Raw genomic sequence first — 15,653 nt, forward strand, 5'->3', positions numbered from 1 at the left:
GTTCACATAATATAAGTTCAGCAAAAATAAGTTTTTTTTTTCAGACATTTTCACGCACAAATAAGTTTATGTCAGACAAAATAAGTGTTTTTCGGATAAATTAGTTCAGATAAGTTCAGTTAAGGCTCTATTCTGTTCGACTTGTTTTGACTTATTTCAGACAAAATAAGTTCAGATAAGTTCAGTTAAGTTCAAATAAGTTCAAATAAATTTAATTAAGTTCAGATAATTTCAGATAATATAAGTTCAACAAAAATAAGTTTTTTTTCAGACATTTTCACACACAAATAAGTTTACTTCAGACAAAATAAGTTTTTTTCAGATAAAATAAGTTCAGATAAGTTCAGTTAAGTTCATATAATATAAGTTCAGTAAAAAAAAGTCCAATAGAACGGAACCTAAACTTGAAGACACTACAATAGCAAGATACTAGATTAAGTCTCGTGCATGCACGAATATTCTTAAACTATTTGACAAGTTTTAATAGTATTTGACTGAAATATTTCTCTACCCAAAAATATTGCATCATTAATAACAGGGGCGGACCTATATAGACCCCGAGGGGTTCAAAGGGACCCCGATTATTTTTGGGAAAAAACTGTAAAATTGATATAGGGTAATTAATTGTACTTGAAATATTTAAGTTATGTGTGATTAACTTACATTAATGACAATGAAATATACTTGTAACATAATGGTTGCTTGAATACTATGCTACACATGGAACTAGAGTTCGATTCCTCTTATTGGGAGGCTAAATTTGATTTTTTATCCCCCTTGTTTTTGTCTTTTTGTCTTTTACTTGTCCTTAGTTAATCATCTAAATTCTTCATGTTTACCTTTTCTCCTTTTCCTTTTACAAGTCGTTTTTCCGTCATCCCTTTTTAATTTTATTTTTTCCTATAATGATTCATGATTTTGCTTTTACAAAAAAAAAAAAAAGTATTGTTATTTTTTCTTCAAAAAGGTTTTGCAATTTCCATAACATATACTTCTAATAATGTATTTTTATACTCCACTTTTATAGACTTATAGTTCCATGTTTCTTAGACTTAGAAGCTTAATTAATTCATTCGTATATAATAGCATAATACCCCTTAAGCGTTAAGAATGATGTTCCTTTTTCTTATTAGTGTTTTTGTGTGCTATTTGTTCAGTGACAATTATTGTAATAAAGTAAATCTCTTTCAAATTATGATAAACTCGTTTTTTTCATTTTAAATTGAAATTGCGCCAAATTATTGTTGTAATTTGAACTAAGTGTTGAGTTTTATTGTTATGAAAAACTAAAAATAAAGATCATAAATCCTCCACGTATTTTATTATAACGTTTTTAATATTTCGTCTACTTACCTCTCAACTTTAACACCCTAAAAGAGCACATATGAGAAATTAGAAAGCAAATAAAAAAAAAAAAAAATTGGACCCCCATTTATAAATTCCTGGGCCCGCCCCTGATTAATAAATCTTTAACATACTCATTTAATCATCTAATACAATATTGTCCTACTAAGTATTACATATTTTAAATGTTTGAGAAGCTGATTTAATTTGAGCAAAATATTCGGTATACTATTTGATCAAAATATTAAGTAAATATATTTTTCATTATTAATATAACGATTTGACTAAAATATTACCAAAAGTTATTTTTATCAAATTATTATGTGACATATAATTATTTTCATAATTTATATTCAAATATGGTATTTTCCAATATATAAACAGTTAAAACAAAAGATATAAAATAAAATAAAATAAAGAAGAGATTTTTTAGGAAATATTTTTTGGGGAAATTTTTTTACATCGATTGGGAAGTGACACGTGCTATTTCTGATGTCTGTTTTAGTATAATGTAATAGATGAGCGTGATCCGTTGTCGGTCTTAACTTGTCGATGTTCCGGTAGCAACAATACAGTGATGTCCAAATATATTATTAATGAGATACAAAAGGCATAAAAATAATGTCATTAATTTACACAATTAGCTTTTGAACCCGGTTTAAAGAACGAACAATTATATAATGGATGTTAAACCATTTTTTTTAAGTGTTAATTTTATTGAGGGTTTGTAATTTTAGTAAAAATATATGTTCATATAGAGGGGGAATTTGAAATTTGAAAAAATATATAACTTAAATGGTAAATTAGGGAAATGGAGTAAAAGAGGTTGAATCAATATATAAATTAAATAGTAAATTGATGTTAAATGAGGGAGATGAAGTGGAATAAGTGTTGAAACTGAAAATTAAAATCTACTAGCACCGGTTTGACCAGTGTGGAGTTTAAGACACTTGAATTGACTTATTAATTTAATGGGTGGTAGTTGATAGTGAGGTATTTTTTAATATAGTTAGTGGGAAATATGTAATCCGATAGTGGGAGTGTGAAACTTTAAATGATTTTTTGTAGGGAGTGGGGTTAGTAGGTAAGTGTGAGAAATAATATAATATTGGTAAAAAAAATCCATTTATAGAAGTATTAAGGGACGACCCGAAAAGGAAAGCGGTGCGAGTATTAAGGGACGGAATGAGTATTATCTATCACTTTCTATTAAAACAGACACCAAGAATTACACATGTCATATCCTGGTAAAAAAAAATCCCGCCAAAACTTTTTTTCCTTTTTATTCATGTACTTATTTCAATAATTTTTTATGAAAATGATTCAGTGTATTTGATAAAATTTTATCATTCTCTCTTTATTTGATCTTCAATATAAACTTTCATTTGCAATTTTATTTCTCAAAAAATAATATTTGTAAAACCATAAAATACACCCTAACTTTATAAATATTTTAAAAATCCGTCAAGATACTGTTTACTCTATGCTACTTAATTATTTTTGAACAATTATTTTGTTACCAAATATTTAATAAAAATGATCAAATAATTTTAGAATATTCGTGCATACACGGGATCTAATCTAGTACTTCATATAACAAACAACAAAAGAAAAAATTGAAAGAAAAAAAAAAGATGAAAGATGGAGATCGGTGACACATGTCATATAATCATTTATGATTTTATTTTTTAAATATTAAGTATAGACTGGGTATAGATTTTAAAGAAACTCATACATTATACACGCGTAGGAACCAAGAAATTATCAAAAACATACGGAGTATTAATTTAACTTAAATTAGTATCAATGAAATCTTTGGCTAGTGGGTTAGATCGATGACTTGTGTACCATACGTCATGGGTTCAAATTCTCTATTCTATCTATAATCTATAATCTATAATCTATCTATAATATTATTAAAACTCCAAGACAAGACATGCCATACCGCCATGTGTCGCATTTTACTTAACATGATATGGTACCACATACGTGAATACGTGGCAGTGTGCTTAAAAAAATGTCTCTAACAAGATTCAAACCCATGATCTCTAATTATTAATGTGAAAGAATTACCATCTAAGCTACATATTTATTATGTTGATTTTATCATCTTTATCTTTAATATATTGCATTTCAAAGTTACAAAACAAAGACTAAAATGAATCTAAACAATTGGTAAAATATATACAAACCAAACAATAAATTAAATTAATTTTTATTTATAACAAAACTATTATATCTCCATTTTATCTAAATTGTTAATAATTCAATAATTATGTATGTTCCAAATATTAATATCATATTACCAACAATGACCAATAATCCGGGGCACCGTCCGGACCAATAACACTAGTTTATAATTTAAATTGTTCTTGTGGTCATTGAAAAAAAAAAAAAAAACCCTTAGTTACGTCGCTTCATTCACTATGCAAAATTTATTTGATATAGTGGGCAGGCAAGGGCCTAAGTCCCTATTATGTGAATGATACATAAATGCAGTATGAATTACAAATAGAACGAACATTTTAACGTATGATGCATTGTACACTAGTACTCGATCGATATAGTTATAGATTAAAATGTTTATCTCAAACACAAGAGACTTTAATTTAGGGTGCAATAATTTTATCATCCGACCCTTCAATCATGCCGGATTGATCCATGTGAATATTTGTTCTTTAGAATAATTCATTAAGAGTAGTTCTTATGAGTACTTTAATAAGAAGGTGTTCTGTTCACCAACGATATATTGGTATTGGTAAAATGGTTAAAATTGAGAGCCTACACACAATACGCCATATGTTTAACTCTCACCTCTCCCTTTTTTGTCATGTTTTGGTCATCACACTTAGTCACATCATCTTTTTATTATAATAAATAATTCACCACTATCCCACTTTCATCTTATTTTAATAAATTTAAGTCACTCTCCTAGATCTGTATGCCAGTCAAAATATATCTCTTTTTAAAATATGGAAGGAGTACCCGATAAAGGAAAGAATGAAGGTTTTAAATAGACCAGTCAAAAATCGACCCGACCCAAAAACCGACCCGTAAATACTGGGTCCTAAACAAGATTTTGTGACCCGTAACCCAATTTTATCCGAACCCGAGCAACCCAAAAATAATGGGTCAAAACCCGACCAAACCCGTTTTGGACCCGACCGATTGAAAATCATTGTATTTATACTAAAAAAATGAGATTATGAGAAAATTTAAGCATAATAAACACGTTGTTTTTACTATTACTGTGTGTAATATGATTTTAAATTGAATTATACGTCATTTTATGGTTGAATTTGACTAAATATAAACTTGTGTAGGAAAATTTGTTAATTTCTGCTCATATTTTAAATATTTATCACCTAAATTAATGAAAATACAATGCGCGTTTTAAAATCTCTCAACCCGTTGGATCGACCCGAACCCGAAAGTTCTGGGTCTTAAACAAGCATTTGTAAACCCGAAAGTGACCGTCCCGATTCAATCCGAAAATAATTTTTTACAACTCGACCCGACCGACCCGTTTAACGGGTCTAGTTTTAAATCATGTGGACTATTTTGTACTTCACAAATCGGCGGCGAGCGTAGAGGACCCCACTATGGAGATCATAGTCAATTCCTCAAGTGGGTCATGCACATTACTTGCAAAATCCGAAAAGTTGGAGACTATTCTTTCGGTTACCATTAATATTGGACTTCACCTGTTTATTTTTACGTACACATCCAAATTTTAGATCTACTTTATTTACGTACCATATTTATACCATTACTCGGATCCAGGTTACCATGTAGATCATACGAGTATGTATGTGTCCGAGTGTCTGATATTTACTTATTTAGCTATGTTATAAAAGTTAATAATTTCGATTTAATAATTAAAAAGTGTTGAGGTATCCACACTCATTTTTGAGTATCAAAGATCTGCCAATAAGCTGAGATAAAATGAAGACATTGAATAATACGTTGGATATTTGTTTTGATGGCAATAATATGCCTAACCCTTTTTAGAAGGTGCATGATGGATGAACTTTTCCCACAATAATGTTATTTATAGGAAGTCTTTGTTGGTACTTATTGAAATTATCTTTGAATTATTATCAAACACAAAAAAGTTGAAACCCTAATTTGCTTCATGAACAAACCATGCCCAAAAATCCACTATATTTAACAAAATCACAAATTGTACAATTACTAGATAAGTTCCGTTCATTTTGTGCACGTGTCATTTTTTCATGAAAGTCTCCCCCACCCCCCAAACACCCCCCTCAAAAAAATATAAATTGCAAATATTCTAATTTGTTTCCTTGTTTATATCGAATACCTTATTTATACAAACTACGTGGCGCGTATATGTACCAATTAAACTCCGACACATAAAATTACGACAACTAAATGTTGTCTCAACTCGCGACCTTTATCATCACTCATATTTTAGATTCTTTACCTTTAGAGCTTAGTAGTATCTTAGAGGAGGACGTTAGAGGCGTGACTTTACCTCACTTAGCCCCTTCCTAAAAATAAAAACTCTTTACGTTTTCAGCTTTGGGTGTCCCATTTTAATCTTTATGTACATTTGAAATATTTTATTTTTATATTTTAACGTGGTTATTATTCTGTCAAAAATCGTGCAAAATGATTAATTTATCCCATCAAATCCATTGGGTTATTTAATCACTCCCACTTTTTTACTGGGACATTAAATCTCTCTCCCTTTCACAGTGTTGGATTTTGGATTAAAGCAAAGATATTACTTTAATTATTGTACTTTGCAGTAGTAAAAAAAAATTATCCATATTAAGACTTCATTCTATTCGACGTATTTTGTCTAAACTTATCTGAATTTAATTGGACTTATCTGAACTTTTCTTGACTTATCCGTACTTAATTAATCTGGAGAAAAAAAAACTTATTTTATCTTAAATAAACTTCCTTGTGGGTGAAAATGTTTAAACTTATTTTATCTTGAGTATTTTTTCTTAACTTATGTTAACTGAATTTATCTGATTTTTATTCAATGAATATGGAAAATGGAGTAAGGAAGCCGAACATAACAGAGCCGTTAAAAATCGCGTGGATGATATCATACATAAAGAGTAAAAAGTAATAGAGAGCTTAGTTATTCAATTCTAATTTGTATTCAATGCATATCGAGTATTTTTTCTTAGGGGGGGGAGTTTATCGGACCTAATCCTAGTAAGTTTAGAATATAATTAGCCAATTATCTAACAAGTTTAGGTAAAGTTCGAGTAGTATTAGGCTTCATAACTCCAACTCTTATATATATATACACACACAGAAACGTTGATATAGTCATTATAAACTAGGCCACCCTCTAACAAAGTTAAAATTTGTTATTTACCGAGCAGTTAGAAAAGATCCGACCCGAAACAATGAGTTACCGAAGGGCAGATAAAGATTCAATGTGTGTATTTTGGTTCGGGGTCGTAATGCTTTGTTTTTTTAGCGTTGGTGTTATCCTTTTTAATTTATCTCTTGCCCAAACTCGTACGGGTAAACAACACCACCAACAACATGTTGACAAACACGGTTCGATCTCGAACAACGACGACAACAACAACAACAACAACAACAATTCCGGTGACGATATTCCGGTTCACGACGGCGACAAATATTTTGATGATGATGTTGAAAGTGAAACTGTCAAGGCGGATGAGCTCGCATGGTTACACCATCGTTGGAGTGTTCATCACAGTAACTACTACGAAGATGATTATTATTTAGATGATGAATTCTAATTTTTTATTTTTTTGTTTTTTTATTTTTAGGTTCTTTTGGCTTTTCAAAATTAAAGATTCAAAGATTTGGGGTCTAATGGTCTATCGAGAAATACGAATTTATGTAAACGGGATTAGGTTTTATTTACGTAGTTGACATATGGCATTATAAAGATAGATTATATTTATTGTCGAGTTTTAAGTCCCTTTTTAATTTTTGTGTTCAAGTAAAGCATACAGTGTTGTTATTATTATTATTATTATTATTATTATTATTATTATTATTATTATTATGGGAAACCACCAAACAATCTGGGCCCCCACTCCTCTAGCTATGGCGAACCCGATCCTGCTGAAAATGTGGGCAGCTGCCCGTGCCCCTATGTCTTAAGCCCTTGAGTACGTCTGGACCCGCTTCAGCAACGAAACAACCCCTTTCTCTAACTCCCCAAAAGAAGAGAAGGAAAAAGGAAAGAAACCGTAACCCAAAGCCCTACAACGTGCCGCATACTTAACCTGCTTCCGCTGCGCAGCAACCGCCACAACCCGACCCGGAACGAAGTCTGACAACCCAGATTGCGTCATAGGTGAAGACCCAGTCAAGTCAACACACATCTACACCGCCATCCCAAGAATAAAGCAATATATCTGCAGGACGAAGAGCTCCATCACTCTCACTAGTCAGCCCAACATCAACCTCCTTACGAGCAGAAATCCCCGACCTATAGCAAATATCCAAAAGGGTATCACGAACAACATTATGTCGATGTTTAATACCCACAATCCCAGCACAAGACACGGCATGATCCCCATAAATATCCCCATCGAAAACCCGAGAGCAAGCAGAACACGGCGTCGAATCAGAGAACAACGGAATACCCAACCGATAGCAAAGAAACGAACGATAAGTCTTACCGTTCATAGTCTGGCCTAAACCTGAGATGGAGACTGCCCGCAACCAAGCTGAGGAGTGATCCCCCTGCTGGGATTTCCAAAGGGCAACATGACGCGAAGATAAGGAGTAGGCGGATACCGCATCAGCAGTAACCTTCGTGAAATATATGTCTGCCAATTTCTTCATGAGAGCGGGGGCAGCGATTTCACTAGGGCTACTCATAAGGTCGCTCTCCACGGTCCTATTGAAACGACCAAGAGCATCATCAAAGGCCGACCCCGGACCATCAACACCTGAAAGCCGAAGAAGCGAATCCTGCAAACCAGAAGACTGCAAACGGGATGCAAGAAAAGCATAATGCCGAACATCACCAGCTGAATAAACACCCAATCCTCCATACGAATAAGGCAAGGTAGCAAGACGCCATTGCCAGTCACCGAACCCAGGTCCCGAAGTAGTCACGATACGCTCTAAAGAAGCCCGAAGAGCCACATCAAAAGATACTTGGGCCGCTTCAAAAAGATGAGGTGGACAAGTGCGCATAGCAAAGTAGAGTTTAGAAACTCCAGTGCACGCACGAAGAAGCAACAACTCACACTGGGGATCATTAAGCTTAGCTACAGCATCCATCAACACAACAGTCTTCGACACCCGTCGCGAAACCAACTCCTTACAAAAAGAGGAATCCGTACTGACTGGACCACCAAGCAACTTAACACCAAGCGCAGGACGAGCAATATCCGTAGGAAAGACACCCTCTAGACGACTGCGTGGGTCCTCCGAAGGCCAGAAAACCTCTGTCTTCTCAACATTAACATGGAGACCTAAATGAGGACCCTCCTCCAAGACCTTTCCAACCACCAAAGTGTCACCAATGATAGTGCCATCATCCAAGTACCACGCCTGCAGAGATAGATCAAAAGAGTCCCTGATTCGACACACCAATGGATGTAGAACCAAAGAAAATAGCAAAGGGCTGAGAGGATCCCCTTGCTGCACACCTTGACAAGACCACAAGGTATGCTCCCCATAATACAACCGTGCTGGAGAAGAGTAGCAGAATTCAACCCAACGCGAAAGAGCAGGACAATGTAGCCGAACCTCACGCAACAAAGCCGAACGATCAACCAAATTGAATGCATTCTGAAAATCCACCAATAACATAGAGAGGCCAACATCGGCCCCACGAGCCTCAACCAAACGATTGACAGCATGGAGAATAGCCTCACCACCTGCTGGAACCCCAACTCCAAACTGAAGCCCCCCAAAGTAGTTCCCTAAACGCGGACCAATCATAGCAGCCCCAACCTTAGAAACAAGACGCCTCCAAATAGTGACCACATCAATAGGCCGAATACCACCACCCGGCTTAACAAGTGGCGTAAGAGGAGCACTAGCAATATATCCACCAAGCTCAGCAAGACACTTTCCAGCAAGAAAGAGATTAACTACCTGAGTGATAGAGTCCACCAACTCATCAGAAACAGCTACAGCAGCACCACCCAAGCAATCCAAAAGGTGTTGAGCACGCAAGCCATCTCTACCGCACGAAGTACCACGCGGAAAGCCCCTAATCTGCTCCAACACAACAGCGGAGGAAGCAGTAAGGTGATGATCAACTGGGATATCCGGTAAGGTAGGTTCCGGAACTGAAGGGTGCTTTGCTTGCAAATCAGCAAGAGTAGCATCATTGTAAGAGGCAAGACCTGAGGACGAAAGAACTCTAACGGCAGCCGTGTAGTGACCGTCAGAAATCTTTCTCTTGCATTGCTTAATATTACGCTCCGCCAAATCATGGTCGTCGTCAACATCCAATAGAGGGGGAGACACGCTAGCCAATGTGTCCATAACAAGCTGCTCAGAACCACCAGGCACACCCCAAGAACGAATAGCAGAGGTGATACTCTCTTCCTGACGACGACGCCTAACACCGGAGGAACACTCACGATTACTCCGCGGAGAAAAAGTTGTGAGGACACAAAGAGGTAACACGAGCAACTGAACCCAACAAGCGATGTCATCTGATCTGCAAATCACCTTATCAAGCGCCCCTTTCAGAACTCGCGAAAAACCCAAACGACATTTGGGAGGGATGGATTTCACAGAACGCAACCGCTTAGACAACAAAGAGTCTAGAAGAGCAACATCAAAAGAAAAATGATGTTCCCGAGGCGCATCAGAAGAAGGCAGCTCGGAAGTAGGAGCTAGGGGTTTTTGAATACCATAGAGAATAAAACGAAGAATACCATCCCCAGAATCAGGATCCACAAAAACAATACTAGAACCACTGCCATGCCGACACCTAGTACGATGAGTATGAGTCTTGAAACAATCTCCACATAGCCAAATTCCCATACGACGAAAGGTCACCTCAGCCGAAGAAAAAACCTGCAAATTGGTAGTAAGGGAATGACGGGTAACATCCCGCACACCAAAGCAACAATGACGATCCCGTAAGTGAGTAAGCAGAGAACTCCTCACCAAACCACGCCCACCACCATCCTGGCACCAACTAAGACCCACAAAAGGGCAATGAAACTTCTCCACGGAAGCCGCCATAACAAAGCACTTCAACCTAAAAGTAACTCCAACGTCACTGCACCGGAATGAACGCACCGAATTTTGAGTCCCACGATGATATGGCAGCAGCAGAAATAATGCACCACAAACAAAACTGAAATCAACGACTGAGATAATGCACCGCAAAGAAACCACCGGAACAACCCACAGCAACACACCGGAAACCACCAGAACCAACACACCGGAACACACCGAAACACACCGGCCACACACCGGAGAAAACCCACAGCACCACACCGCAAATCCGGCACGACTGAACTCACGAAATGAAACTGAATTGCTGGTTGAACACACGAATTGCAGAAACTGACTTCCAGACTTCCCGAAACTGAATTCCAGAACCGCAAACACACCAAACGCAAACACACCAAACGCAAACGCAAGATCGAAATTCGAGAGCTCCGCCTGAATAACGTTTGAATACACACGCGTAACCGCCTAACTGACGTCCAACTGCTCCAAAAACAGTCGCAATACACACCTGTAAACCGCCTGAACCTCGCCTGAACCTCGCCTGAACACCGAATACTTCCCTGAAACTGGACAAAAAACACCCAAAAAAAACCGCTGAAACTGCACTACTTGACGACCGTGGAACCGCCTGAAATGAACCCGAGACACCTGCAACCCCCCTGAAAAAAAACCGATGCACTGGAAACCCGCCGCCGACCTGCCTGAGACCGTCCTTGAACCCGCCGGAATGATGAACAATGCTGTCGTGAAAAGCCCTAATCCCCTAATCGCCCATTTTGAGAGAAATTATTATTATTATTATTATTATTATTATTATTATTATTATTATTATTATTATTATTGGTACGTTTATTTTTAATTTTACTAATTTAGAAGTCAAAAGGGTGGCACTGAGAGAATACGTCCAAGGTGGGCAATTGCATAGGCCCTACAATTTGTATACATCACTTACTTTAATGTGTAAGGACTAAGGAGTAATTATTTGCGATGATATAATAAGGATTGTTAGGTTCAATTAATATTTCCCTCGGGATAAAAAGAGAAAAAAGGTTCAGTTAATATTGATCTAAGTAGTATGATGTACGTCGTTGTACATGGTGGTTAACTGGTTATGAGTTACGGATATAATCTTGTTTACCCACCTTTAAAAAAGACCTTCTAACAGTTAGACCACTTTGTTGTCACCTAATGAAATTGATTAGTTAAGCACTGAACCAATTAGTTAAGCAATGAAACTGATTAGTTAAGAACTGAACCAATTAGTTAAACCATGAAACTGGTTAGTTAAGCAATGAGATCAATTAGTTAAGATTTAATGAGTTTTAGTTAATAATAAGTTTGTGAAAAAATAGTAATCGTTCGACTCATAAATTTAACTATTTGTCTTTATACTTTAACTATTTTGTTATTCAATTAGTTCTGATTTTATTACTTTTAGTTATATCTATCTATATAATATACTAAAAGAGAGGAAATCAATGTGGTGATGACAAATGTCACTCATTGATTGGTCTCTCTTTTAATGTATATAAAAAAATTAAAAATATTAGTCAAAATTTATTTGTTTTATTTAAGGAAAAAGATGCACAAAGAAAATATTATTGATTGCTATTATAAATCTTTAGATTCTGTTGATAATATAAACATCCTAAAAATATAACGTAAAAATGTAACTTATCAAGATTTTCATTTTTAAAGATTCTTATATGTTATATTTCCTCAAACTACGTACAAATCTGATTACATGGTGCTGACAAGTGCCATTCTTTTATTTGATTATCTTATACTATAAAAAAAAATACTAAAATAGATGACAAACGTCACTCATTGGTCACCTCTCCATTAATATAAATAATTAAATTTAACTAAAAATTACAACAACAAATGTTTTACATCCCTATAATCTCACGCAAATAGTACACAGATACCTGAATATAGAGCTGTGAATCGTAATATCAAATGGTTTATTGCTTTTTACCAAATATTTCTTGTGTTTCAAAAAAATTGCAACACTTTGATTAGCACGTTTGCCAATATAAAAATTTTGACCATAATTATCCCTAATTATCTTTTTCTAAAAAATCTTAAAATTTTAACATTATGAATGTATATAATGAAATCTATTCAACGACATTTTACTTGATAATATTTGCTTTTAATAAATTAGTAAAAATACACTACTACAAAAGTTGGAATAAGAAACGCTGAATAGAGTACGCTTAAGTTTGCTAAGCGTTTTATAGAAGTATATAGTACGCATTTCTAATATAACAGTTGTGTGAAGAAAAGAATAGAGTACGGTTACTTACATAAACGTCTTGTATTCTTTACAATAATAATAATAATTAAATTTAAAATAGAAAGCTCTATCTCTGATAATTGATAACAGTTATGTATTCCGGGCTTAAATATGTTTAAATAAAAAAAAAAAAACCTAAACTAGTAGCGTCACTCAATTGAAACCTAATTATGCAAAAAAAAAGGGAAAAAAATCCAATTGAAACTGTACTTGTTAGGCGGCAATATATTCCAAAAAGGCAAAATAACTTCCAAAAACTTATTCATTCTCTCAATAGGGGTTTTTCTAGGTTTTAATTTGGCGAAGGTTCATCAATGGCTTTCGCAGAGACTTTCTGGTTCCAGGCAGAAATCAACCAGCTTCTTAGCCTTATCAGTTATCATCAACACTTTCTACTCTATCAAAGAGATTTTCCTTCGTGGCTTCGTGAACTCATCTCCAACTCTTGAGATGTATGTCCTGATTCTGCTATTCATTTCGGGGTTTTTTTTTTCTGTTGATATTTTATTTGTACATTTTTATTGATGATTTTTTGTTCAAATATCTTTGTAGGCGTTGGATAAGATTAGGTTTGAGAGTTTGACAGATAAGAGTAAGTTTGATGCGCAGCCAGAGTTGTTCTTTAGGCTTGTTCCAGTCAAAGCTAACAAGACCTAGTCAATTATTGACAACGGTATTGGTCGGACTAAATCAGGTAATGTATCTAATTTTCATCTATGTTTGATCAATTTATCTTCCGATTCTTGTGTTGCATGTGACTTATCATGTTTGATTGATGTTCTTCTCCGAAATTAGTTTTGATTTATATTACGATTAATTATATCATCCGAAATTGGTGTGAATTTGAGAACTATATGATCCTCAATTTGTCGGTTGTGATCCTGTATGTTTTTCCGTTGTTGTATATCTCTGGTTATTATTCGGTAATCCCCTGAGTTGCTATCTGAGTCTGAATATATTGACATTTTCATACTGTGTGCTAGTGTGCTCGGGTGGAAATGGTGAAGTTTGTTGTTGAAAATGTGAATGAAAAATGGTGAAATTAATGTCCCATTTGCAGTTTAAGATGCTGAAAATTGTAAAAAAAATAAGAGCAGGTTAATTGATGAGATCGAGAACTCCAGCGAAAGCAAAACCGCGTTTCACCGGCCTCCTCCATTTACTTGTGGTTTGGTTAGCAAACAGAGAAAACTCAATTTTAGACAAGCAATCTAGTGAGCTTAAACTTTAAAATTGTAATGTGGTCCATTTTCTATTGCATCTGTCGAGGCAGGTTAATTGCTCCCATACTTAGGATGAATGGGGTTGTGTTAATTGTCTATATTGTTTTTATTGTTGAGAGTTTGGTGTTGATTTGCCTAGTGTTTTACTGACGAACTTGAGCTGAAAGAATCACACACAGAGTGGAGAGGCTAAAAGTAGGGGTATATTTTGTTGGAAATATCTACTTTGTTTGCTTATTGTAGTTGAGGTGGTGATTCTTGGTGTTGGTGGTGTGGAGGTGGGTGCGCTATGGGGTTCTTGTTATTTTTTCTAAATTTTTCTCCTGAGCTGTATACTCTGTATTTTAATTGCATTGCTGTGAAATATAACGCATTAAATGTGCTCTCTCTCCAAGCAGGAAGATGAATCAACTGATCATATTTGGACATGAAGCAAAATTGTCGATTGGTTAAGATTATAGCCTGGTAATGGGCAATGTGGCTACATAGAAATGATGTACGAGTATTTAGGAGACAGCAAAATCATCTACCTTGGGGCGGAAAACCAGTCTCCACAAAGAAAGTGAAAGCAAGAAAGACATTCTTTAAGTACTCATGGAAAATTAAGAGGCACATACTTTGTATCCATGCCAGTGATGCCTCTTGGAAAAAATATGAGGAGATAAGTAAGAAATAATGGGTGCATCAATAGGTTGGAGTGTGGAGAGGTCTACTGTGAGTTAAATCCATGGAGGAGCTAGGGTTTATGCTCAAAATCCATCGCATGCAGAAGAAAAAGCAATTTTACATGGTGTTAAAGAAATTGGTCAATATATCATCATCAAGACAAATTGTGAGGAAGCTGTAAAGGCTTTACCCTATCCTCAACGGGCTGATTTTAGGCATGTCATAGCTGAATTTGTTTCCTAAGCTACTTAGTTAGATTATGTCATTTGTATTAAAATTTGTAGAGTAGTGAACTAGTGATCAAACTAGTTGGCGATCTACAAACTTCAGCTAAAAGGGAGCAAGGGGAAGTACTGTAATATATTGTATATTGTCAAAAGAAATAGAGAGTTAATAACAGCTTGAATTTGAAATTTGTTGATTATTTGAGAATTCTTTAACTTATTTTACTAGATCCGTATTCATAGTAAGCAAATTTCATTTAGATTCGAATAATAAAAATCAGTACGTAAGGAAACCGCTTTCTATTTTAATATTAAACGGGAAGTATATAGTACGCCTATGTACGGAAGATGTTCTGTATCTCAATATTTAACGGGTATAATAGAGGACGGTTATGTACGGAAAGCGCGCTTTATTATAGAGTATAGGAGACGGTTATGTACATTAAGCGTTCTATATTCCTTGTTCATTTTCTGATTTTAGGAAGGGAATAGAGGACGCTTATCTCTTATCACTGTACTTTATGACTAGGTATATAAAACGGTTCTTTTACCCGTTTTATAAATTTTATAGTGCGTTGAGTTGGAAAACGCCTCTAAGGCGTCCTATAAAGTGTATTTCAACAGTACTCTATGCCCTTTTTTGTAGTAGTGATATATAGTTAAAGTTGGTGTATCAATAATAGTAAAATTAAAAGTGTTGCATTTTTTATG

The 15,653-nt window shown here is 35.0% G+C and overlaps 1 long non-coding RNA gene across 1 annotated transcript; it reads left to right on the top strand.

The window, feature by feature from the left end:
- The first annotated feature begins 12,999 nt into the window (after window positions 1-12,999).
- LOC130459305 (uncharacterized) lies at window positions 13,000-15,129 on the top strand. Its single transcript, XR_008918614.1, has 3 exons — window positions 13,000-13,281; window positions 13,382-13,523; window positions 14,451-15,129. It is a non-coding gene; the product is annotated as an uncharacterized lncRNA (long non-coding RNA).
- The last annotated feature ends 524 nt before the right edge of the window (window positions 15,130-15,653 follow it).

Source organism: Spinacia oleracea, chromosome 4 (genome assembly GCF_020520425.1).
Source record: "Spinacia oleracea cultivar Varoflay chromosome 4, BTI_SOV_V1, whole genome shotgun sequence".
Taxonomy (NCBI): Eukaryota; Viridiplantae; Streptophyta; class Magnoliopsida; order Caryophyllales; family Amaranthaceae; genus Spinacia; species Spinacia oleracea.